The sequence below is a fragment of the Python bivittatus genome, unplaced genomic scaffold, assembly GCF_059951505.1.
Source record: "Python bivittatus isolate LINGU-HERP-01145 unplaced genomic scaffold, Pbiv_v1 ctg000020_np1212, whole genome shotgun sequence".
NCBI classification, from domain to species: Eukaryota; Metazoa; Chordata; class Lepidosauria; order Squamata; family Pythonidae; genus Python; species Python bivittatus.
In genome coordinates, this window is record NW_028277030.1 from 94,526,439 (window position 1) to 94,554,351 (window position 27,913).

The window sequence follows — 27,913 nt, forward strand, 5'->3', positions numbered from 1 at the left end:
AAAAAAGGCCGAGCGCCGAAGAATTGATGCCTTTGAACTGTGGTGCTGGAGAAGACTCTTGAGAGTCCCCTGGACTGCTAGGAGGTCAAACCAGTCAATCTTAAAGGAAATCAACCCTGATTGCTCATTGGAAGGATCGATAATGAAGCTCAAGCTCAGATATTTTGATCACCTAATGCGAAGAGAGATCTCTTTGGAGAAGACCCTGATGCTGGGAAAGATTGAAGGCAAAAGGAGAAGGGGACGGCAGAGGATGAGATGGTTAGATAGCATCACTGAAGCAATGAGCATGAAACTGAGCAAACTCAGGGAGGCAGTGAAGGACAGGAAGGCCTGGCGCAATATGGTTCATGGGGTCACGAAGAGTCGGACACGACTTAACGACTAAACAACAACAATATTTGAGTCTATCATTCAACCAAATGTTTTACTTATGAGGGCAATTTTCCAAGGAAGAAACATTAAGTGCTGTTAAGCAGTGCAACCACTTTCTTACATTAGCAAAACTGTAATTTTTACCCATCCAGGGGGTCTGTGCAAATATGAAGTAATACTGGAGTAGGCATGTATATAGTGATATAATGCAATCAATCAATTTTATTTATGGCCAAAAGACCCCTGAACAAGTTACAAATATATGGATGGGGAACAATAGGCTTCAGCTGAACCCTGGTAAGACGGAGTGGCTATGGGTTGGGGGTTCCTCTGTATCCAGGAATTTACCATTTTTGATTCTGGATGGGGTTGCCCTGTCCCAGACAGACCTGGAATGGAATCTGGGGGTTCTCCTGGACTCATGACTTCTGCTCAAGGAGCAGGTGGCACTCATGGCCAGGAGAGCCTTTGCTCAACTTCGTGTTGTGCTCCAGTTATGCCCTTTCCTGGATCAGGAAGCCCTCTGACCAGTCATTCATGCCCTAGTCATCTCCTGTATAAGCTATCGCAATGCGCTCTACATGGGGCTACCCTTGAAAAGTAACCGGAAGTTACAGCTGGTTCAGAATGCAGCTGTGCAGGCAATTTTGGGTGCCCCAAGGATGGCACAAATAACACTTTTGCTGCGGGAGCTGCATTGGTTGCCAGTCTGCTTCTGGGTCCAATTCAAATGTTGGTCATCACCTTTAAAGCCTACATAACATGGGACCAGGTTTCCTGAAGGACCACCTTGTCTCCATTACATTGATCCATCCCACCTGGGCAGGCAGGGAAAGTATGTTACGGACCCCACTGATTAAAGAATGTCGTTTAGTGGGTCCCAGGAAGAGAGCCTTCTCTGCCATTGCTTCTGCCCTATGGAACACTCTCCCTCCAGAGGTGAGGTGGGCCTCCTCTCTTCTGGCCTTCTGGAAAGGGGTGAAGACCTGGCTCTGCCAGCTCGCATGGGGCTCAAGGAGGGGTAACCAACCCTGGGGGTGGTTAGCACCCTGGAGACGCTCCCGGAGATCAATAATTTATTTTTACCATCTATCCCTTGGATTATATTATTTGTTTTTGATTACTGTTTTTATTGTATTTTTATTGGTTTTTCTTATTTATTGTAAACTGCCTAGTGTCACTTGTTGAGTGAGATGGGTGGTGACTAAATTTGATACGCACACACACACACACACATACATATACATATACATACATACATACATACTGTATATGTATATGTATATGTGTGTGTGTATATATATATAATCTGAACTTGGCATTAGACAAAACAGTTTAACAAATAAGATATTTAATAAATATTATATAATACACTTAAAATCCCACTCACTGATTTGTTACTAAAAACCTTGTTTTTATAGCCATAGTTAAAAATCTGACTATTGCCACTGTAAGTTTAGGATTTTCATCTGCAAGTAAAATTTTACATACTCAGAAGTATCTCTTCCTGCTTTGGATTTTAAAATAGGCCAGATAACTTCCTACCAAAGATTCTTATAAAATTCACAATATAATAAAATGTGATCCACCATTTCAAGATCAGTACCATTACAGGGACAGAAACTTTGAGAGATGGGAATTTTTTGAAATCTACCATATAGCATATGGGATGGCAGCACATTTAATCTGGCTTTCAAAAAGGCTATTCTATATTTACTTAAATATAAACTATTCAGATATTTTGGGAGTTGAAAAGTATATGTGTAGCTAATTCCATAGGTTACAGGTGATCATGAAACGTTGGCTTTAGCCATTAATTCCTGTACTGAATTATCCCATAGCCTTTGTTTGATTCAATGAAATGTGGATGACATACCCCTGTAATCAGGATCAATGCCAATCTGACTAAACTTTTGAGTCACCTCTTTAAGCCACATATCTACAAAGATTCATTTGGGATTTCCTGAAGCAATCCTTGTTTTCAGAAACATATATTTGCAACCAAACTTAATAGTGCTTAACCAGGCCTTTGTTTCCAAGGGGCATTGCCCAGTTTCCAAGAGAATAACAGAATTTGCAACACAGCTTGGGACACTTAAAAGAGATCTTAAAAATTTTTACCTGCAGTTGCGCTATCTTATTATTAGCAAATGTGATCCAGATTGAAGCTCTATATAAAATTTGTGATGCAATTTTGGCATTGAAAACTTTTATTGCTGCAGGAAGAAATCTTCCTCCTTTTGAATAAAAATATCAAAGCAAGGCTGTCCTGGTAGATTTTGCTTTCAGAAGTTTTCCTAGCAATGATGTTGCCAGGTTAGAGCACGGTTAAATAAAATGCCCAGATAACTAAAATTCTCTACTTGTGTTATGAGCTTGAATTTTCCAGGTGTACTTCTTAACTTTTTTTCCCAAAAACCAGAATTTTAGTTTTGTCATAGTTAATTTGCAATTGATTTTCCTGGCAATACTTAACTAGTGCCTCAAGTAGGTATTTCAAACCCAATCTAGTATATGAAAGAAGAGCATCATCTCCATATAACAAAGCACAAATTTTCCTTTTGGCTACTGATGGACAATGGTCATCAGCATGAAGTAATGTGGTCTCCAGATCATGGAGATAGATGTTAAATAATGTAGGGACCAGGATGCAACTTTGTTTCACTCCCTTGTTCATTGTAATATTGCCTGTAAGTGAGCCTTTTCTGTTGCATTTAACTTGCATTATACTATCTTGATACAGTGCTTGTATTAAATATGTAAGATGCCTGCCAGGAACCAAATTCTTTAATTTAGCCCAAAGTCTGGTTCTGTTAACAGAGTCAAAAGCAGCTTTAAAATCTATAAAAGCAGCAAAGAGGTTACCTTTCAGGAAAACAGAATATTTTCTTGCTAAATAGGCTAATATAAAACACCGATCAATTGTCGATTTACCTTTCTAAAAACAGCCTGAGCATTTGTTAAAACAAAATATTCCTCAAGGTAAGAGGTTAATTTTCCATTTAAATGTCTTGTATAAAATTTTCCCAGAAGTGATAGGAACTGATTGGTCTATAACTGGCAGGCTTTTCTGTATCTCCCTTCTTATGTAGGGGAACTATTATAGCCCTATTCCAGCCCAAAGGGTTTAAACCAGACCTATCTATTGCAGTGACTAGGGCTGCCAATAAAGGGCCCCACCAATCTAGATTTCGTTTAAGGAGTTCAATGGGTATATTATCCTGGCCAGGAGTCTTGCCAGATTTTACTTGTGATATAAGGTCAACAATCTCTTCCTCTAACACTGGTTCCCACTGTAGAAGGATAAATAACTTTGATCTAATGTTGTTTGCTATATTTGCAACTGTCTGCCCCGCTCCATAAATATTGATTTTAAATATTTTTCCCAGGTCTTAGATGGTATATCGCAATCTGGGACTGAGGGAGCAGTGAAAGCCCTGGAAATTAAATTTAAAAAAGTTTTGGAGTTTTTATACAAAGAAGCATTTATTAATAATTACCAGGAATATCTCTCTGCTTTCTGTTTCTTCTGATGTATTAGTATCTTATAATTTTTCTTCATTTCACAATATCTTAAAGGGGGATGTTGTAAATTAGACTTTCTGTATGTTAACTATAGATCTCTTAATTTTCTCTTAGCTGTGGCATAGTCCGCATCAAAGCAACCGGAAGTAATTTGTTAAACTGTTTTATCTAATGCCAAGTTCAGATTATATTTGCAACTTGCTTTCAGGCCTTTTGGCCATAAATAAAATTGATTGTTTGATAGTGATATAATATTTTTACTTGCTCACTCACGAAAAACGTTGAATTTCAGCACTTGAACATAGAATGTTGTGGAATTATCAAAAAGAGAAATGCACAGAGTGCAGACTGAAATTCTAAATGCAGGAGTAAATACCTGTTGACTCACCAGAAGTTTGATTAGCATGCCTATTATTAGTATTGTTATAGGCAGGGCTGCCAATCCACCAATACGTAATTGATCTCATTAGAAAAACTTTAATGACTGGTAGTGTGAGAGTTGCAAAGGTAGGTGAGCACCAGATTTTTCCAAGTTTCATTCATAACTCACTAGCATCCATCTTGACCTCTACTTCTTGCTCATTGAGCTGTACCATTTGCAGAATTGGTTTCCCAGATTAAAATTGCCTGGGAAGTGCTCAAGCAAAGCTGTTGGGAATAGCTGACAACTACAATGCCAGAAAATGGTAATGTTAATACCATGTACCAGAGTTTATTATTTTTACACTTGAAAACAACAAAGTATTGCTACCCAATCAACCTGCATCTGTTTTGGATAATAACGAAAGCAGTTTTAAGATCTATTGCCTGATGTACTTTATTCATATTTAAATGTATTCCAACCAGGCTTATTGCTAAGCAGTTGTGCATAGAATTGCAGCTTTAAACTGATGTCATATGATTTGACTACATGCTTTCTTTTTATACCTTTCCCAGCATATCAGGAAGTCATACCCCTGGCTGGCCTCACAACCAACCAAACTAAAATATTAATTTTGGTTTTGTCTGTGTATAAAATTCTTTGTGAATCATGGTTTATGGCTTAGTTTATATATATAAACCCAAACTTGTGGCTTATAGTTAAAATAAACAGCCTAGTGTGATGTGTGAACGCAGTTCTATGTTGAAATATTCAAAACCTATGTCTCTTAGCTTGGCATCAGATGGAAAAGTCAGACAAGTCCCCCTTGAAACATTTATTTTTCAGACCACAACCTGATCAATGCAATAACAAGCAAACATGATTGTCCTAATTGTCCAAGGAATTTTATATGTCTGTCAGACACCCCATTCCAGTTTAATATGTCATATAAAATGGTGGCAACTAAATGAGTGGTCTTAATTTTAGATCTGTCTAACTGGTCAATCCGGCTCTTCAGCATGGTACAGCTCTTCAACAATGGGAGATGTTAAATAAATTGGAAAGTACTGTATGTTCTACATCACAAACTAGTTGTAGAGATCCAGTTCTCAAAAAATACTTGAGATATGCCACCTTATTCTTCTGAAATCTGACACTGAAATGCATTGGAGGCAAAACCTATAGTATTTTGTTTTTTCTGGATTTTGGAACATTATTTTGTATCCTTTGGATTATACAGTATGTGCTACTCCATAGCTAATTCATTTTTTTTCTGAATAAATATTGGAATTTCTAAACATACCAAATTATTGAAAAAGTTCACTGTATATCACCAACTTTAGTGACTACTGAGAGTTGATGACCTTTTGGAATATCTGCACATGAACTTGGAAAATAATCTGTCTTGTCTATATTGTCTAAATCCAGAGATATTCCTTATACAGGGACTAATTTCAGTACAGCAGGAAGCAAGAATTCCAGATGTTGCTTGAATTACATCTCTTTCATTGTTAACAATGTTGGCTATAGCTGTTGAGAGTTGTAGATTAGTAACATCTGAAGGATTTCAAGGTCTCTTCCCTTACCTTCATATTTAAAGGCATAGTTAGAGATGACAGTAATCCATCACAGAAGCTTTTAAAATCACATTCTTCCTTCCTGGTAGAATCATATCAAATTGGACTGGCTGGGAGTGATAACATTCTGCAAATAACTTGGATCCTGAAAGTATATACCAGTGCACATTACAAAGTTTTAAGGAAGCAGAACCTTCAAACAGTTCATTGGGTAATGAAGAAGGTAGAAATATCGAGCTGCCGTTCTGAATAGGGTATGAATCTTCCCTTCAAATTTTTAGATCAAACTGAAAAACTTGATACAACTCAGTTGTTATTAGGCTACAGTGGAACATGCACATTTTAGGCTTTTAGAGTATGATCATACTACCATCTTCCATTTGAATACAACATGTTTTCTGAACAGTGTTTCCAAGTTTTTTTTTCTTGCCAGAGAAAATCTGTTAAAGAAGCAAAGAAAGAGAGCTATGGGGTGTTTTTTGAATGAACCTTCTATTTGGAAATATCCCATCAACTATGTGGCTTCATCACTTTGATGAGGTCTCCATCCAAATGTCTGGGGCAAATGTAGAACAACCCTTCAGATGACCCATAATAGTCAGCAGTTTGGGAAGAATGACTGGGGATGATGGTTATTTTAGTTCATAGTTCTGGAAGGTAACCTGGGAGGTAAGGAGACAACCAAATGAACAACCGGCTTTTGTTCCTTTTGTGAGATTTGCCCCGTTCGACAGAGAAACTCTCGTGACACGTGTGGTTCACAAAGAAGGTTTACTCATGCGTAACGTAGTAGTCACAAGCAAAGCCAGGACTGGCTTGGTACAATTGCATCACTTGTTATATTCCCCCCTTCCCGCGCTTTTTCCCGCCTCGTGATCGCGTTGCGGCTGTGGGCAATTAGGCCCCCCAATGTCCCCCCTGATCGTTCATGATGGCAGGGTCGGTCAGAGTCCATTGTCCTTGATTGCCAGTCCCCCTCCGGCTGGGTTGGCCCCTCCCTGCTACGTGCAGACCCGCGGGTTCTGTGCTGCGTTGCGATCTTGTTTCGCTGCCCTGCGGCCCCGTTCCTTGCTTGCTCGCGCCGTTATCAGTTCGTAATTAAAAGCTTCCGCTGCGGTTTTCCTGTTTAGCTGGCCGCAGGTGGCTCGTTAATTAGCGGCGCTTTCGGTTCCTCTTTTCCCCGCTAGCTACCGCCGGTGGATTCCGCGTGGTCTGGTTGCGAGCTTCCCTGCAGCCCCGTGCTTCCCTGAAACCTCGTGCTGACCGAACCTGACATGCCGCCCCCCTGACGACAACTCCCCCCCTCGGTCCTATTTCGGCTTCCCGGGGTATTTACTGTAAAAGTCCCGCACTAGGTCCGGCGCCCTTATGTGGGCTTTACTCACCCATTCGCTGTGGGACTTGGGGAAATGTTTCCATTGCACTAGGAGCTGGGTCTGCCCCTTGTGCCTCCGGGCGTCCAGTATCCGGTTGATTTCGAAATGCTGCTCCCCCCCGACCATGATGGGGGGTGGTACTCCCTCCGCCTCGTGCCAGGCGTTCCCCGGCTGGTGCAACTTTAGCAGGCTGCAATGGAACACCGGGTGGATCTTCCCGAGGCTTTTCGGGAGCGTCAGCCTGACGGTCACCGGATTGATGATCTCCGAAATGGGGAACGGCCCCACAAACCTCGGGCTGAGTTTTTTCGATGCCTGGTGCGTCTTTAGGTTTTTGGTTGACAGATACACCTGGTCCCCCACTTTCCACTTCTCCTCGGGGAGCCTCTTGCGGTCCGCGTGCTTCTTGTAGTCGGCTTTGGCTCTTTGCAATGCCGCGTGCGCCGCTCGCCGGGTCTCGTCGATTTGGGCGAACCAGGCGTCCAGGGAGTTGATCTGGGATTCCGGCTGAGGCAGCTCCGGCATGGGGACGAATTCTCTCCCGGTGGCTACTTTGAACGGAGAGAACCCGGTGCTCTTGTGGACGGCGTTGTTGTATGCCACCTCCGCGAATGGTAGTAGCTCCGCCCAATCGTCCTGTTGGTGCCCCACGTAGCAGCGCAGGTACTGTTCGAGCCCCCCGTTCAGGCGTTCCGTGGCTCCGTCCGTCTGCGGGTGCGCCGCGGAGGATAGGGCTTGTTTCGTCCCCACCCGCTTCAGGAACTCCCGCCAGAACCGCGCGATGAAGTTGCCGCCCCGATCGCTGACGATACGTCGAGGTGCGCCGTGGAGTCGGTAGACATGTTGCACGAACAGTTTCGCCAGCCCCTCAGCCGTGGGGACTCGCCGGCACGCTACAAAGTGCGCTTGTTTGGAGAATAAGTCCGTGACCACCCAAATGGCGGTCTTCCCCTTACTCTCCGGGAGCTCCACTATGAAGTCCATGGCGACCTCTTGCCAAGGGCCGTCGGGTTCCGCTACCGACTGGAGTAGGCCTCTAGGTTTGCCTTTGGCCCCTTTCGCTGTCGCGCACACCGGGCAACCCCCTGAGTACGCCTCCACGTCCTTCCGGAGCGTGGGCCACCAAAACTGCCGCCGGATTAAGTGGAGTGTCTTTACGAAGCCGTAATGCCCCGCGCTCCGGCTGTCGTGGGCTCTCTCCATGACCTCCCGTCGGCAACCCTCGGGCACGTACAGCTTTCCTCCGTGCCACCACAACCCCTCTTGGCCGGTTAGCGCCTCTCGGTTCTGCTTGAGCCAAGCATCCCGCTCCGCCGCCTCCACGAACCCTTGCCTTGCTTCAGGCGCCGCGTCCCGTCGCTCCCCCTTGGTCTGGCTTCGGGTCACCGCCTTTGCAGCCAGCCTGCTGGCGGGGATGACGGAGTCCACGATCTCCTCCCGTAGGCTGGCATGTTGGGGCATGCGAGACAGTCCATCTGCTAGGAAGTTGCGCTTCCCGGGGATGTGTTTCAGTGTGAACCTGAACCTCCCGAAGTATTGGGACCACCGTGCCTGTTTGGGGGATAGCTTACGCGGGGTCTTCAGGGCCTCGAGGTTCTTATGGTCCGTCCACACCTCGAACGGTTCAGTTGCCCCCTCCAGTAGATGCCTCCACGTGGCCAGCGCCCACTTGACCGCGTACGCCTCTTTCTCCCACACCATCCACCTCCTCTCCGTCTCGGTGAATTTGCGGGAGGCGTAGGCGCACGGGTGGATGGCCCCCTCCGGGCTGGGTTGGAGCAGGACTGCTCCCGTTGCCACGTCTGATGCATCCACTTGGATTATAAACCGCCGGTCTGGGTCGGGGTGGCGCAGGATCGGCTCCGCGGTGAACCGCTGTTTTAGTTCCTCAAACGCCCCCTGGCATTCTGCAGTCCACGCGAGTGCCATGCTGGGCTTGGGGGTTTCCCAGTGCCCTTGGTTTTTAGCAGGTCGGTTAGGGGAAGGGCGATTTGGGCGAAGTTCGGGATGAACTGACGATAGAAGTTCGCAAACCCTAGGAAGCTTTGGAGTTGCCTCCGGGTTCGCGGCGCTTCCCAGCCCAGGACATCCCTTAATTTCGCCGGGTCCATCTCAATTCCCCGGCTGGATATTCGGTAGCCGAGGTAGTCTAGTTGCTCTCGATGGAACTCGCATTTCGAGAGCTTTGCGTACAGCTGTGCCTTCAGCAGTCTCTGGAGCACCGTGCGCACCAGGCTCACGTGCTCCGCCAGGGTCTCGGTGTAGATGAGGATGTCGTCCAGGTAGACCAGGACGCCCCGGTAGAGTAGGTCGTGCAGCACCTCATTAATTAGCTGCATAAATACCCCCGGGGCCCCTTTTAATCCGAACGGCATCACGGAAAACTGGTAGCTTCCGAGCGGGGTGTTGAACGCCGTCTTCCACTCATCTTTTGCGCGGATCCTAACTCTGAAGTAGGCTTCGCGCAAGTCCAGTTTTGTGAACACCCTCCCCTTCGACAGATGCGACATCAAGTCCTTCATCAGGGGAGGGGGTATTTGTACTCCGTGCTGATTGCGTTCAGCCCCCGGTAGTCTACGCACATACGGAGCGAGCCGTCCTTCTTCTCCCGGAATAACACCGGGGCCGCTAATGGTGACTTCGCGGGTTGGATGAATCCCCGTGCTAGGTTCTTGTCTATGAACTCGCGCAGGGCTCCCATCTCCCTCCTCGACAGGGAGTACATTTTTGGCTTAGGCAGGGTCGCTCCTGGCTCTAGCTCGATGGCGCAATCACTGGGCCGGTGTGGTGGGAGCTGGTCAGACTCCTTCTCCCCGAACGCTGCCGCCAGGTCTCGATACTGCCTCGGGATTCCGCCGCCCGTCGGGGGTTCCCCGGGTCCGGCCCCTCGCTTTGCGGTTGCCTCGCCAGTCGCCGCTGCCTCCCCTCGCCTCGGGATCGTGGCGGGTCTCCGGGGTCCCGGCGCTGCTGCTGCTGCTGCTGCTGTTGCTGTCGCCGCCCGGGTCTCGGGCCCCATCTGCTCTCGCCCCGTCTCCCGGTGTCCCGGACCCTCCGCTTGTCCGCCGGTGGTTGCGGCTGCCTCCGTCTCCACGGCTCGGTCCCCTCTGCTCTCGCCCCTCGCCGGTCTGTCGACCCCGAACCGCACTGCCTCCGCCGTCCAGTCGACTCGTGGGTTCCGCCGCCGCAGCCACGCCAAGCCGAGTACCACCGCGTAGTCGGCCACCGGGACCACCACGAACCTCAGTTCTTCCCGGTGACTCCCGATCGTCATCTGGACCGGCTCGGTGTAATACTGAGCTGGTCCCCCCCCTGCCAGCGTGCCATCTAACTGGCTGAATGAAATGGGCTCCCGGAGGCGCCTCAGCTGTAGCCCGAGCCCCGAGACCACCGCTGGGTGCATCAAGCAGTGGGTGCAGCCCGAGTCCAGTAGCGCCCGTAGCTGCGCCTCCCCTCCGGATCTCACCCCCGGACGTGTATCCTCACCCGGAACGGTGGGCAGTCCTCGTCTCCTATTGGGTCCGCGCGCCTCGACTCCCCTGCTCGCACTGGGATGCCGTTCAGTGCGAGCGCGCCTCGTTTCCCGCCGGCTCCGAGTCCTCTCCGGAGGATGCTGTCTCCGGGGTCGACCACCCCCCGCGTCCTTTCTCGGTCACCGCCGCCACTGCCCCCTTCCGCGGTCGGTCACCGGTCCTTTTCCCGTTCGCACGCGGGGTTTTGACTTCGGGCCGTGGTGGGGCGCCTTCCCGCTCCGTCGGGCACTGCGCCGCTCGGTGGCCTCTGCCTCCGCATCGGAAACACAGATTCGGGGCTCTGGTCGCCTCTCGCCTCCCGGTGGACTGCCGTCGACCGCTCCGTCTCTCCTCGGGGGTCCTCTCCCTCGGCCGGTCCCTCGTCTGGTCCCGTCGTCTTGTGCTCTGTTGGATCTGCCGCCACGCCGATTCCGCCGTTCCGGCCAGCCAGATCCAATCCTTCACTGTGGCCGGGTCATCCCGCCCCAGTGCCCGTTCCAGGATCTCTGGGTTGAGTCCCCTCTTAAAATACTTCACCTTCAGGGACTCCGGCCAGTCCGCGAGCTTCTCGGCCAACCTCCGGAACTCCAGGGCATATTCCGATACCGATTTGCCCCGCTGCCTGAATTGTAGGATGTCGTCCTCCGCCCGCTTGGCGCTCAATGTGTCCTTGAATCTGTCCCGGAGCGCCTGCATGAAGTCCGGGAAACTCCGTAGTTCCGCCGCGTTGGCATCGTACAGCCCGATCACCCAGCTGGCGGCTTGGCCATCTAGCAGCTCGGCCACGTAGGATACCCTGTCCTCGTCTCTAGCGAATAGGTGACCACCCCTCTGCATGAACCCCCTGACGTGCGTCAGAAAGTGCGGCAGCTGTTCGGGGTCCCCTGAGAACTTCCCAGTGATACCTCGAAGTCTCAGGGCGTCTGCCGCCCGTTGGTCCTCCGACCGGGGTGCCGTGGGTGGTGCCGGCGGGGGTGTCGGACCGCCCCACCTGTCGCTCGCCTCCTCGTTTACCGCCGGTGGCCCCACTCTCTGCAGTAGGGTCTGGAGCATCGCCTCCACGGCGTCTAGGCGTCGCTCGACTCTCTCCTCTAGTCGGGCGAATTTCTCGCTCCACTCACGGTCCCGGAACCCCGAACCCCGGGTCATCGTAACGCCCGAATCGTCTGGTCCTTGATTCACGCCCATCGACCACCGCTCGGATGGAGTGCGCCCGGCCCTGGCCGCTGCCCCGTCGCTCCCGGGCGGCTCCGACCGCCCTTCCGCGAGCCTGGATCCCTCGCGCTCCAGCTGACCCACGGATTCCTCGTCGCTGGTCATGCCTGTATTGAGAAAGAAAACGCTCCTCGGTGGTACCGGGTAGCGCTGACGGTGAGTCCTGGCTTTATGTGAGATTTGCCCCGTTCGACAGAGAAACTCTCGTGACACGTGTGGTTCACAAAGAAGGTTTACTCATGCGTAACGTAGTAGTCACAAGCAAAGCCAGGACTGGCTTGGTACAATTGCATCACTTGTTATATTCCCCCTTCCCGCGCTTTTTCCCGCCTCGTGATCGCGTTGCGGCTGTGGGCAATTAGGCCCCCCAATGTCCCCCCTGATCGTTCATGATGGCAGGGTCGGTCAGAGTCCATTGTCCTTGATTGCCAGTCCCCCTCCGGCTGGGTTGGCCCCTCCCTGCTACGTGCAGACCCGCGGGTTCTGTGCTGCGTTGCGATCTTGTTTCGCTGCCCTGCGGCCCCGTTCCTTGCTTGCTCGCGCCGTTATCAGTTCGTAATTAAAAGCTTCCGCTGCGGTTTTCCTGTTTAGCTGGCCGCAGGTGGCTCGTTAATTAGCGGCGCTTTCGGTTCCTCTTTTCCCCGCTAGCTACCGCCGGTGGATTCCGCGTGGTCTGGTTGCGAGCTTCCCTGCAGCCCCGTGCTTCCCTGAAACCTCGTGCTGACCGAACCTGACACCTTTTACGCCCGCCACTACTGATAAAATGTAATGTCCAGAAAAATTTCATGCACCAAAGAGAGACTGCCAAAATAAGTGAATGTAATTGGTCTGATATCCTTGGTGTGATTATGGCGTTGGTACATATATTACTGTCAACCATCAATCTATAACCCTAACCCATTTGCCAGGGAAAAAAGTGTGAGACAGCTGAAATAAGTAGACGTAATCAATTGGCACACAAACTTACTGGTGGGCCAAAACTTTCTGGTGGGCAAAAAAAGTCTGAAAGTCCTCGCTTAACGACTGTTCATTTAACGATGGTTTGAAGTTACAATGGCCTCAGAAAAAGTGCTTTATGACCTATACTTGCACTTACAACTGTCACCATCCCTGTGGTCACATGATCGTAATTTGGGTGCTTGGCAACCGGCTCGTATTTATGTCCACTGGGGAGACTGGATTCACTTAATGACCATGTGATTTGCTTAATGACAGTGTGATTTGTTTGACAACTGTTTCTGTTAATCTGCGTGTCGACACTTAGTTTAGAATTTGCAGGACTGATACCAAAGAACGAGAACACTAAGGAAAATGCCAGGACATTAATAAATCTTGAAAAAATGTTTATTAAGAAATTGCCCCTGAATACTTACAGCGTCAGAAGGATATGACCCCAAAATAGCCGGGTGAGCCCTAACGGCAGGAAAGGTTCATGTTCCAGAACTCGGCTCACAAGGAAGCTGGGAAAAAGTGGTAAATCTTATATCCCCTTTTCCCCACTCACCCACCCCTTGGAATTCTTGTTCTGGGATAATTAGCAAGGGGAAATTAACGTTTGTATTTACATTCATTGAAAAGGAAACGATTACAAGAGAGTAAGCAAGCACACAATGGGGAATATAGATTGAAAGGAATGCCTTGGCTCCAGCTGTTTGCTTAGCATGCTGGTAGCTGCGATCCTGGAGCCACTTCAAATAGCACAAGAAAGCCTTTAGGGCAAAACTGAATAGGACATTTGCCAAATTCAGATAGCAGGGCAAGCTGGCCAAGCGTGCTAATTAACCTACAGCTAGCACTTTTTCGAGAAGCACTGCACTGCGAAGAAAAGCAGTTCAGGTAGAGATAATTTGTTTAAGCAATCTCTCAGGAAAAGATAGCTTGTTTAAGCAATCTCTTCCCTCTGCAAGGGGGGAAATTCTGTGAAGGGGAAAAGGGAAAAAACAAAAATACAAATTAGACAGGCACAGGACAATGATCACGGTGATTTACTTTATGACCATCATAAAAATGGTCATAAAATTGGGTCTGGTCATGTGGTGACTTGCTTAATGACCACACCACTTAACGACCAATTTTCTGGTCCCTACTGTGGTCTTTAAGTGAGGACTACCTGTAATTTCCCCTAACTCCTATTTATTGAAATCTGCAAGATATGTTAGGCTTTTAATTGTTTGGTTAATTGGACATCCCTCCAACATTTTGCATATGCAACTGTGGACAAGCTTCCATCTTCACCTCTTCTCATACTACTTTGCCATATTGAAAGGGCTGCATTATACAGATTTGGGAACTTTATGTGACATAACAAGTGAATCATTGATGCCACAGTGTAGAAATCTTATGATTATGAGAGTAGAATCATGGCTGGAGCCAAACCGTGTTGACATCCTTTGATATCTTTGCAAGTATGGGTTAAGCCTTTAATGGAGAAATGCTATTGTTAGCACAACAAAAACATGCTTATTCTTTAAATTGCCTTTGAAGACCATCTGGAAGCTTCAGTTGATATTATACCAGAACTCAAGAACCTGCACTGGTTGCTGATAAGTTTCTTAGTACAGTTAAAAGTGCTGAGTTTTGTATAAAATTCTATATGGCTTGGCATCAATATATCTTCAAGATTGTATTCTCCAGCCGGAACTAACCCATCCTGTCCTTATATTTATTTCATTTATTTATTTAAACAACGTATACGGCTGCCCAACTCACAGTGACTCTGGGCAGCTTACAGGAATAAAAATCCCAGATACAAAACCCACTGCACCTCCCACTCCCAGGGACATCAATACATTTACGCTAGCCATTTGATGGGCTCCAGGTCGACCTGGGGTCCCCAGGCCTGCTGGCAAAACCACGTCTTCAAGGCCTTGCGGAAGAGCATGAAGGTGGGGGCTAGTCTTATCTCTGTGGGGATGATGTTCCACAGGGAGGGACACATGCGTACACACACACACACACACACACACACAAACATCACAGGAGAAGCTCCTGGTGATCCCATATTTTGGTGAATTAAGCCGGGGGGGGGGCTTGTCAGAAGAGTGCTGTCTTAGGACCAACATTATGGAATAGCCTCCCTTTGGACATTATAACTCCCATTATGATGGCTTTCCAGAAAGTACTTTGAGAACTGAATGTTGTCTTGCTGCTTTTTCATTAATTGTTAATGGTGGGATGCTGTGTAATGTCATAGGACTGTTGTACCAGGGAATATTAATACATTATGACTGTAGGGTGTTAATTGGATTTGTTATATAATCAGGGACATTTTGGTGTTTAGTGTTTCATTGTTTTATAGTGATACTGTGGATGTTTTAACTGTTGCAAGCCACCATGAGTTGAAATGAAATTGGCAGCATACAAATTTTATAAATAAATAATTAAGTAAGTAAATTGTCAAAAACTGCAGAACATTTTACTTTTCATGTTGCTTTGAACTTATTTACTATGTCTGCTGCTCATTAGTTTTGTTTCATTCCAAAAAAATTGTGAATTATTTGGCTTTTTTACTCAAGCAATCAAAGACATGCCTGATCTAATTAGAGATTTAATATCTATGGCACATAGTTTTAAATTAGTTCCTGTTATATCTTTAGGGAGAATGAGGGCTGTGAAACACCAGGCCAAAAGAAAACATAGATAGCATGGAACTGATGCAAATGACCAGGAAATAAACTGAAGCAATTGAGATTAAGCACAGGAGAAAATGGTTCATTGGTTGGGTATCCATCCAGTTTTCTTTTGTGAACAGGCTGATTCAGGGCTGGTTGGTGACATTTTACTGCGTGACATGATGGACAAGATAGTACTTTCATCCCATTCCATACACAGAAGCTTATCAGACTAAGAACTCAGTATTATTTAACACTGGTGATGTAACAGTAATCTTTATTGCATCTAAGAGTAGCAGGCTAACTTTGGGTCCCAGAGAACGCACAAAGCAAACCCAGCTTACTCTTCTATCATCTTGCAGCGGCTTGTTCACCATGCTACCTGCTTCCTCCCTGCTCAACCCAGTGTCTGAATGTATCATGTGAATAAGCAACATACAGTATGTACAGTATCTGTGCATTGGGTAAATGGTGAAAATCTTTCAGAGCAATTGATCTACTCTGACAGTTTAGGAATTTTGATAGAGAGAGTTCACAATTGTTGTGTGGCTGGGGATTCTGATGGATTTCTAGCAGGAGTTTGTTTTTCTGTAGTATACAACTGTAGTTGGCTGCAACAACTGCTTCTGGATGCCCTGTTGACATCATAGGGCAGGCTGCCAGAGTGTTAATGTGGCCAGCTTCTGCTGGAGTTTTAACCCTTTGAGTACATTGGAGGATGTGTAGGTCAAAGGTCCATGTCATTTAGCCATTGCAGTATTTATTTATTTATTTATTTATTTATTTATTTATTTATTTAACTTGTCCTCGCCCATCTCCCCACAATGGGGGACTCTGGGTGGCTATGTATGAGTTCCTGCTGACAGTAGACAGATCTCATGGACAGGTTGAGTGATGTAGTTGTGGGGGATGCAGGGGTCCGGCTTCAGGGAAGCATCTCCAGCATTTCTGTATCCATTTCATAACAGGAGGCATGATAAAAATGGACCTTGTCTCACAGAGCTACCAAATGTGCCACGATAGTCTAGAACAGGGCTAGATAATCTGACATCTTCTAGCTGCAATTTCCCTCTTGGGTGAAGCTAATGGGAACTGATGTCCCAAACATACAGAGAGGGGCATGTTGCCTGTCTCTGTTCTAGAACACATTCAGATCCAGCAGTCATGACTTACTTTGAATTGGAACAGAGGGATCCATTTACAGCCTATCCCCATTTTTCTTCTTCTGTCTTTATGGTGATCACAGGGAAAGATGGGTGTGAGTTTTAAGGAATGATTTTGTGACATTTGTTTACACATGCACACATACCTATCTGGTGGTTCCTTTGGGGGGTAAGGAATTTGATGCAAACTGCAGAAAAAGATAAATGTTAAGCAGAAGCAATTGGAGGCAGGGGATAAATCACCTTGGCTTTTCTCAAGTTTATGCACTATTTTAAAGCATTGCCCTTTGCTCTTTAAACTTCTCACCTCTCTTCCTTTGAGGTTCTCCTGAACTCCACCCAACCACAACTTTCTCAGCCTTCCCTGTACTCTCAGCCCATTCATTCTTCCCTCATATATTTGTTTTGTGATTCACTCCCCATTCATTCTCTCTATATGACCTGGTCCTCACTTCTGTAATTTGGAGCACATTGGATAGGGGGAGGAGGCTGTGGAGACAAAGAGGAATTGATAAAAAATGATTCCCTTCTCTTCCATTCACAGGAGTTTCTGCTGTATCAGCCTGAACAGAAAGGATTACTTTTAAGAGAAAGTGGATTAAACGTTGCTCTACATGGGGTGGAAAAAATGCCTTACAACCCCCCATGCTCAAAACTCAGCTCTCCTGAATTAAGGCCATTCTGGAATAGATGTTGAAAGATCATGAATACCTGCAGGGGAAATAGAATTGGAGGAAGTCCCTTTGTGTAAGCAGAAATTCTGTAGAGTTTTTATCATAGGTTATATTTGGAATCTCCATGGATTGCCAGATATTGCATTTTTAATAGCTACACAGAAAAGGGCATGATAAAAATGGACCTTGTCTCACCGGGCTACCAAACGTGCCATGATAGTCTAGAACAGGGCTAGATAATCTGGCATCTTCTAGTTACAATTTCCCTCTTACAAGTGCTGGGAAAGAAAGAGTTAATCTGCCCTTCTCCAGTTGCTGGGATTCAATAATCCTCAGGTCCTTCCATCAGATTTCATGTAGTTTTGCTGGTATTTTCATAGAAGGAGGTAAAGAAGCACAGAAATGGTCAGAATAAAACAAAAGGAATGGGGCTGTGTTTATTCCCCACTGGAGACCTTTCTCTTCTTTTCAGTGTTTTTTTGGAGGCATTTTGGCAAATAGCCCTCACCAAATCCAATACCAAATAAGCAGACTTTGCCAGCAGCACTACTATGAATCAAGAGCTTCTAAAATATTTACAATAAGGCAGCATGAAAGGGGAATAGAAGAGAAAATTGCAGAAAGACAGTCAAATGGAAAAGAAGCTCTTCCTTTGTGGATTGCCAGCTGATAGCCTATGGTTTGTTAAGCTTTTTACAAATATTTAATTAGACCTACTGCATTAAAAACATAAAAGAGGTATGTCAGCATCCTCCATTGTGCTATCTTTAGAATAATTGCCTTTTCTGGACAGCATGGATTTTCATGGCAGGTGGTAAGTAAAATCTTTTCAAGGCACAGCAGATGGCAAAGCAGAGATCCTCTCTCTCTCTTCCCCCTCAAAAAATTTCTGGGCTCCCAAGCCTTGTATTGTTTGTTTACATTCTGTATAAATTGATTTTATGGTTCTATATCAAAGCACCACTGAAATTATGGATAACATGCAGACTCGCATATACAATGCCCTCTTTGAAGCATTAGAAAGTAAGAAACATTTGGGGTTGTCTGCAACAGAGCCATAGAACAGAAGTAACTAAACCAGATAAAGGAGGAAAAGGTGGACGGTCTAACAGGAGGAAGACTTCTTTTGAAGAACTGTAAAGAGGAGCATAGTTAAAGCCTTATGACAACATTACAGGAAAGTCATCAAGAACCAAGGAAAGAGGTGTCATCTGTAATACTTACAACTTCATAAAGAAAATAGAGAAGGAATTGCAAGGTAATAGAAACATAGAACATGGACCAAAAAAAGAACCCTTTTAATTGGACACAACAGTCAATTGTTTATACTTGCTTTATTTGAGAATTGTTTATTTAAATATGAATTAAAGTACTGTATACAAAAGTTTAATTATACACAGGCACACAGTTTACATGCCACAAGGTAGATTATATGGCCTAGTCATATTCAGAGATCTAGTGACTCCTATTTACTTGGGATGACTACTGCAGATGTTCTGCTGATGTTGGTTAATCCTCATATTATAGCACTTTGCAGCATTATAAAAATATAGATAGGCCCTGTTCCCATAGTATGCTTAATTGGATCTATGAGAGGTAGTTAATGGATGGTAGAAATTCCAAAATGGTTCCATTGACCCAACTGGCTAACTCCAATGTTTAGAGTTAACCCAATATGGGCCAGTCTTGCATAGGGTTAACAACTTCATCCAGTCAGTCAAAGCTCAGGTACACACAAACACACAAAATTAATTACTGCATTTTGCTTATCTTGTTTTCTGAGACAAAGAGCTGAAGAGAAGGAGGATCTGAACAAACTCCAGTCACCATTTTGAAATTCTGGCAGCCAACGAACATACTTCCCTAACGTTGATTGGCTGTGGATGAAAATACTCACTCCACTCTTAGGCTGCTGGAAGACATGCCTCTTGCATGTACTTACAGTCAGTAACATGGCTGTATGGATTGTTTTATGCCCACTCCCAGGGGAATTGTTGTAGCTGGAGATGTCTGTCTCCTTTGTTGTTGCCTTTCTCCCTCATTAAATCCTTGTTTTTCTTGCAAGGAATGTTTTATTTCTCATGGGCCATTGTGAGGGGCAAGTCTCATGGCTGGAGAGGTTGAGGAGGAATGGAAGCTTTTGTGTGTTTCTCTGGTAGCTTGTCTTCTGCCCTTTGTGGCTCTGTTGGGGAAGAGAGTGACGCTAAGTAGGCTCCATAAAGCCGGTCCCTACTGTTTTGTTTTTGTTTGCCTTTCTCCTGTTACCTTTCACATCTATTTCAGACTTCCTGGTCAATGGAAAAGGAACTCTTGATGCAAGAAAGCCTTGTCAGTTTTCTCCTGATGCAGAGATTCATAGGACACCAACCACTCCCTGGAGAAAGTGGGCAGGGATTCTCAGTTCCCCAAATAGCCATTTTGGAACTGGGTAGTGTGATTGTGTGCTGCTGGAATGGCTAATAAGGAGATTTAACTGGGTTAATACCTGATGGGATTTAGTGTGTCATGGGAATGGCAGGGGAAGAGATAAGCCACTCTTCTTCCCTTCCAAAGAGAAATCCAAGCGGGAAGTGCCAAAGAACTCTTTGCATGCATAACAGTGAATGAATCTCTGTTGGGAAAAGTGACCACCAATATGATTCATGGGGAGATTAAGCTGCCATGTTCATTGTTATAAGTCACTTCATGTACACCGCCCAGAGTCACGTGAGATGGGCGGCTATATAAATACGACAAATACATACATACATACATACATACATACATACATAAATTAATAATAAATAAATAAATACCATATAGAGGTAATAACTGATAAAAATTATTCTTCAAATTAACTTAAAAGACCCAATGAAAGAAATGTGTCCAAATATCTTTCCTATAAGAGAGGCCTTTTCTCTTCAGGGAAGGGATTCCACTAATAAACCTCAGCTGCTGGTTATGAGCTTTTAAATCTAATTCAAATATCACATGGGCAGAATAATGCTTCACAGGCCAAGTGGGCTCAAATAGGATGAGAGATAGTCTTCTGGGTTTCCACTAAAAGCAACTGGGAATTCTGCCAGCTTTGTTTATAAAGATGTTTTGGTTATTACCAAGAATTGTACTATATGTATATTGTCTCTTGAAAAAGAAAAGTACTATAACATACAAAAACAAAATGAAATCTTAGGACTACTAACAGTGAATATTTTGTGTTAGATAGGTAAGATAAACATGTATTAAATGCATATTTCCATTAGGTGGCAATGTTCCATAAACTTTGAATGTCATGCCACTTGGTTTCATTTAGTTGGAGAAGCATAGCCTGTCTTGTTAATTATAAATACGCTGTGTTTTAAAAGAAGGAAAAAAAAAATCAGCCTTACTATGAGATGAACTGAAGTGACTACCTCAAGCGACAATTTTGGGGCATCAGATGTAAGTTAGTTAATAATAATTTACAGCTGAGAATGCAGTGGGTGACATTTGGATTTTCCACCTCAGGCATCATAATGTTTTCAGCTGGTTCTGATGATACATCTATCTTTGGAATGAAACAGTAAATTGTTACTACCATGTTAGCATTCAAAAAGAGTAATGGTGTTAGGGGTTTTTTTTCACACGGGAGGCTTCAAAGCAGTGCTTGGTTCTATCAACCTTTAACAGGAATGGAAAACATACTTTGTCAGGATACTTATTCAGGTTACAAACGCTTCTCAGCTTTCTCTTCTGCATGGACTAAGGTTAGATCTTAACATGAGTGATGTGTGAGAGAGTCAACGGCAGTTGGGAAACTGAATGAAAATTCTCCCTGAACACATTTTATTCTTCATGGGATAATTCATTTTAAGGAGGTGAAAATGATGACAGAATTTATACATTGCACCAAACCGTAAAGTGCTGTGAATGGAAATAAAGGAGAAGAAAATATTTCCCATCCTCGAAGACCCCCAATTCCAGAGAAATGTGTTGTCCGTTGGTCTCTGAATTGGTGTAATGAGAATAATGCAAATAGGTCTGCATTTTGTGGATTTTAAGTTAAGGAAGCAAAACTAGCTTGATCTTTGAGCTGAGTCGCAAAAATCAGTAAGAAATGTTTCTAAGAGTTTAGAGCTTCCTCTTTCTTGCCTGTAGAACTATACTGAGATATAGGGACAAAAGGTCAGTGTTGCTGTAATTTTTCTTTGTTCAAGTGAAAACAACTCTCTGTGTGTGTCGATGGCTTTTTGACTTAACAGTGAATAATTAAAAATACAGAAGCTGATGCTCAGTCAGTAAATTAGCTCTCTGATAAACCCCCTTAAAATGGAGGAGAAAAATATCTATGCTTTTATTTATTTAATTAATTTATTTATTTAGTGGACTTGTCCCCGCCCATCTCCCCACAATGGGGGACTCTGGGCGGCTTACATCAAATTAAAATCATAAATACATGATTAAAAATTATAAAAAGAACCACACTTACAGAGATAGAAAAGAGATTAAAAGATCCAAGAGGCCAATAGAGGCCACAACAGGCCGCTAAGGGGCTAGCCAACCCCATTTCTGACATCCTCTCTCCCCGCCCCAGGCCAGATGGCAGAGCCAAGTCTTCAAATCCCTCCGAAAGGCCTGGAGTGAGGGGTCCTGTTTCACCTCCGGGGGCAAGATGTTCCAAAGGGCGGGGGCTACAGCAGAGAAGGCCCACTTTCTGGGCCCCGCTAGTCGGAGTTCTTTTACCAAGGGGGTCTGAAGCATGCCCTCTCTGTGAGATCGGGTGGGACGGGTTGAAATCGTGGGGGTGAGGCGATCCTTCAGGTAACCTGCATCTTAATATGTGCATGATCCATATGCTGTTTTTATGTACTTTTTAATATCCTTACAATATATTCTGAGTAAGTTTCTAGATACTGTATATTTGATATTGATAGCAATATCAAATATTTTTCATACCCATGATATAGCAGGGCATAGCTGCTGGTTTGCCCCTTTAGTTTGCTTGTTAAATGTTTCTGGGCCAAGCAACATGCGCTGTTATTTATGTCCTGATCTGTTAGGCTTTTGAATACAATAAATAATGGATCTGCAAAGCTGAGCTGAAATCCTGGCTGTTCCACTGGAGGTGGACTTCCATCAGCCCAAAGGGAAGTGTCCTGCCACTGGAAATTGCAGTGGTGGGAATATTTTGCTGGGGCTGGGCCGGTAATCCCTTATTCCATCATGGTTCCTTCAGCTTCCCCCTTGTACCAGTTGCTTATTAAAAATCACTGGTACCCAGATTTAAAGAGGTAAATAAGCTCACATAGTTTTTCATCTTCTGCAGCATTTTACAAAACCAAGAGGTTCACAAAACAGCATGGCCATGTGGGGTGGGGGGTGAACTCAGGGGACTCTGTCAGTGAAGGGAGGGTCACGATCCAATTGACATCTCTGGCCTTGACACCCAGGCCCACTCTTGGTCACAACTGATGTTCCAGCTCTGCTGTGAAAAACCTCTTCCTTAGTGGCTGCTTGAGGCAGTCATCTCCTCGACACAAAGACCTTTCCTTTAGAAAAGACACCTGGATCCCACGTTTCTTTTGCTCGAAAATTAGCATGTGGAAAAGCTGGTATTTGCAGAAGTGAAGATGAGAAGGAGGATTGTGACCCCTTTGAAACTAAATGGTTTATTGCAGAATAAGCCTTTGCAGGCAACATTCCAAGTTGTCATATGGTGCATAACAAAGTAATCTGTCATGCATCTGATAAAGTGGGTTGTTTCTAGGAGAATTCATACTACAATAAATCAGTTTGTCCCTGTGGTAACACAGTATGGTTTCCATTTTTGCTGGAGTTAAAAGCAGCTTAAAGTAACAGAACATAAAGCCCCTGTTAGGCATTCTTAAGTATTGTAAAGTACAGACCAAAAAAGAAAGTGTAAAATCTCAGAACATTTTTGGACATTAATCATTGCAACAGGAAAGCAGCATATATATTAAAAAATACTTGTATCAAAACTACCTGACCTCGATCAACTCAACTTGGGCAAATAGATGTTCCTTATCTGTTTAGATCAGTGTTTTTCAAACTTGGCAACTTTAAGATGTGTGGAATTCAACTCCCAGAATTCACTAGCCAGCATGTTGGCTGGGGAATTCTGGGAGTTGAAGTCCACACATCTTAAAGTTGTCAAGGTTGAAAAACACTGGTTTAGATGATTGGAATAAAACTAGTTCTCTGATCAGCGATGGAAAGGAAGAGAATCACTCTGGATCAAAAGATCCACATTTTGGGTGACTCATTGAGCACATTTGAAATTTTGTTAATATTTCATGGGATCTTTAGCAAAATGGTTGTCAGGAAGGCTGGGGCCAGACCAAAACATATCTGCCTCCTAGAAGACTGATTGATGAGGCTGAAAGAAAATGAGTTTTCCTAAGAGCAAAATGGAACATTGCCCTTTTGAATCTATAGTTTTCTGCTCCATCATCCATTTCATAGAAGACAAATCCTTCTGGGTAACCTGGCAAAGAAACAGAGTACAAAGCAGAGGTGCATTACTAAAGCCAGGAGATAGAATGTTCTCATTTTATGAAAGACAACTGGTGATGCCCAGGGAGGCACACAAACTGTATCTATGTAACCTACTCAGTTGTAGTCCTAAGCCACAAAGCACAGTGATGACTATTTAACCAAACTTTCAGGTTTACAAGGTTTGGGATGGGTTTAAAGAGTACCCAGGGTAAATTAATACAGGATGGCAGCCACTTTGACCTCAAGCAACACAGCCTAAAATCTAAAGGGCACACCCAGCTAGTGTAAAGTAGTGCACTATGCTCACTAATTGAGGTGTATAGCTGAATGTGTAGGCATAGAAATGAAATACCAATCCCCCACATGTACATGTGATACACAATGTGGTATAGCAATTAAGGTGTGGACTAGAACCAGGGAGAACCAGGTTCAAGTCCATCCTCAGCCATGGAAGCTCCTGGTGACTCATTCTCTCTCAGCCCAAACTACCTCCCAGGATTGTTGTGGGGAAATTTGGAGGAGAGAATGATATGTAGATGGTCTTGAGCTCCTGGACAAAAGGTGGGACATACATCTAACAGGCAAACAAATAAGTGTTCAACCCCAGATAATGCACACGCTCAAAGCAAGCAAAGAAGATAGTTAACACACACAACACAGGCAAAACATCTCTTTGCTTGCCCCCCTCCACTTTTACAGGTTACTCCCCATTACCACCAGCCCCACCTCCCAGAGTACTTTCTGCTACCCTAGCTTATTACTTTTATTCTTCCTGAACATCTGAGCAGGTTTCATAAGAAAACATTAGCTTTGCTTCTTTTCTAAGTATACTATCCAGGCCAATGGGGAAGCTGTATGTATGTATGTATGTATGTATGTATATGTCTCTTGTCTCATACCAGGCCTGAAGGAGGAACTAGAGAGGATGTGGAAAATAAGGCCAAAGTGTTCCCAGTGGTGGTAGGAGAACTCGGGGCTGTGACTCCTAAGCTGGGAGAGTGGCTCCAAGAGATCCCAGGAACAAGATCCGAGCTCTCTGTTCAGAAGAGTGCAGTGCTAGGAACAGCTAAGATACTGCGCAGAACCCTCAAACTCCCAGGTAGAGGACTCAAGATTGAGGAAGACACATACTACCCATAGGGGTGAAAGGGGATTTTTATATATATATATCACATCAAATCAAGCTGTTGGAATATGCTTTGATGACTACGATAACTTCCTACTTTAAAAGCAAATCTGACACAGATTTCAACTCAAACTAGGAATTGTTCTTAGATTATAATCTAAAATTAGTACTACATCTAAAAATTGGGTTTATCTATATTTTAATTTTGTGAGCTACCTACATCAAAATAGATTTTTAATAATATGGATTGAACTTATTAGAATACAGTGCCTTTTGGTGATTTAATTTTTTTTTAATTGATTGATTGATTATGCGCCATCAAGCTGGTGTTGACACTTGGCAACTACATAGATAAATTTTCTCCATGACCATCTAACCTGGTCTTTCAGGTCTTCCAATGGTGCACTCATTGCCACTGTAACAGTCCACCCACCTTGATGCAGGTCCTTCTGTTCTCTCTCCTAGCATTATAGACTTCTCCAAAGAGCTAGCTCTTTGTATATAATTTCAGCCTGATCATTGGTGCCTTGAATGAGAACTCTGTGTTGATTTGTTCAATGATCCTTTGTTGTTGTTGTTGTTGTTGTTCTTATGGCTGTCCACAGCATACACAGGAGTCTTCTCCAACACCAAAGTTCAAAAGCATCAATGCTCTTCTTATCCTGCTTCTTCAACTTTCAGTTTCACTTTCATAGAGTGTCACAAGGATTATCATTGCTTGCACTGTTCTGATCTTTCTAGATATAGACCCATTAGAGCATCTGAATATCTTTTCCAAGGCCTTCATAGCTGCTCTACCAAGTACTAGTCTGCGATGTATTTCTTGATTGTTTCTTCCTTTGCTGTGGATGGCTGATCTTAAAAGGCAGGAGCTACAGTATGAACCATTTCAATATCTTCACAGCCATTTCTAAGGCTGGTTCTATCTATTGTCATTAGTTTGGTCTTCTTTCTATTTAATTTTAGTCCCATTTTTTCACTGTGTTCCTTGACTTTTACTACTAGACCTTGCAAATCCTTTGCAATTTCAGCTATCAAAATACTTAATGTGATATATAATATTTAATTATTTATAAGTATATATATTTTAGAAAGCTATAACTTCCATGACATTTTTAAATCCCTGGTGTATTTATCTGTATTATATTCTTTTATTATTTTTTTCATGTTTTCTCTTGTACTTGTTTATATATATTCCCTCCAAAGTGTTCAATTAAAAAAAAAACAACCCAAAAAGTGTGTGGGGGGGTAATCCCTCATAAAGCGCATTGTAGTAATTGAAAGGTTATTAGGACATAGATCACTGAGGCTCTCTGATTTTGATTATAATAGTAAAATCTAATACAAACTAAATTTAAAGAAAGAAAAGAGAATAGAAAGAAGTAAAAAGTGCAAGAAAAAATAAGAGAGAAAAAAGAGAAAAGTAAGAATATAATAAAAAAAGAGAAAAGAAATATATAAAGAAGTGATTTCCAACTTTCATCACAAGTATAAACAAATTTAGCGATTCTTCACCCACTCTGCGTAAGGTTACAAGCATTTATCTCTTCATCCCATATCCCATCCCATATCTATAGACAAATCCATAAAGTATCATCTTTTCAGTCCTGGTATCAGCAGAAAGCCCATAAAAGATTGTCAGAAGTAATAACATATCTTGTTTTAACCTTGATCACATAAACCAACTTTATATTCCTTCCTCTTACTTCTAACAGTCTTAATCTTTAGTTCATTTGAATATTGTCATAGGATTTGATTTCTCTTCATTTCTTCTTTGTCTCATGGGACAGAGTTCTTCCTAGCCTTTAACAAGCCTCTTTTGTAAATCCAATAGGAAAAATTAATCCAGGTCGCTCTCTTGGTTTGTTATTTGTATACATCTCTATCTTATCAGATAAAATTTGTTTTACACCCATAATTTCTTCAATAATATCTTTTGGACATAGTCTATCCATAGAAGTAGACATCATTACTGACATTGTTGATATTGTGGCTACTAATTTCTAACTTCATTCTTCAAAAGTCTCCTTCAGTATTTTCATTGTTATAACATTTTGCAACATTTTACAGGTTTGTAAATCTTTACCTAAAAACTTTAGTCCCCCCAGTGTCCAGTTTTTGAAATCATAAAATTGCGTATGTTTTGTGTTGTGTCTTGTAAACACCAAAAACAAAATCTATTTCCCATGAGAAGCTGTTTGTCCTATATAATTAATTCCAAAATCTTATTGTAAAAGTTTCAGTATTCCAATTTTATCTGGACTAGTCTGTTTATAACTTTCTAAGATATAATCTATTTAGCTTTTTGCTGTTTATTTCAGATTCTTTAAATTCTTAAGCTTATGATTAAAATTTTCTTTCATTCAGGATTGTAGGCAGACTCACTGATGTTTTCCAGCTTGTTGTTCTGAAGGTCTCTAATAGCTTAAAAGTAGTTAATGAGAATTTCTGAAAGTGATTAGAAAGTGAGGTTTGGGAATTTAGTGTCCTTTAAAAGTCTCTGCCACAGTTGCAAGCAAGTTGGCTAATCTTGTCATCTCCCAGCACTCAAACCTGTAGAAAACTGCTGTCCTGCTATGAAGGAATGGTTGGATGAAGGCTGCGCTCAAGGAGATAAGCATTCCCTTAGTCCTCAACAGGAGTGTGGGAAGTTTAAGAAGATGGACTGGCACCACCCTAAGGAATTCACAGTGTTATGGCTTGCTGGCTTGGGAAGTTAGATTCAGTCTGGAGAGATTCTGTCTTGAAGTGGAAGCTAATAAATGCAACAGAACTGTATCTTCACTGTCTCGGGGAGTTCTTTGGGCTGAACGTGTGGTCTCTTCATGCAGAACAGCTGGCTGGAGCACATGTGGACAATCTCTCATCTGCTCCTTATCTGGAGAAGATACTCACCGGTTCCTTGGCCTTTGCTGTGGTCGTCAGCT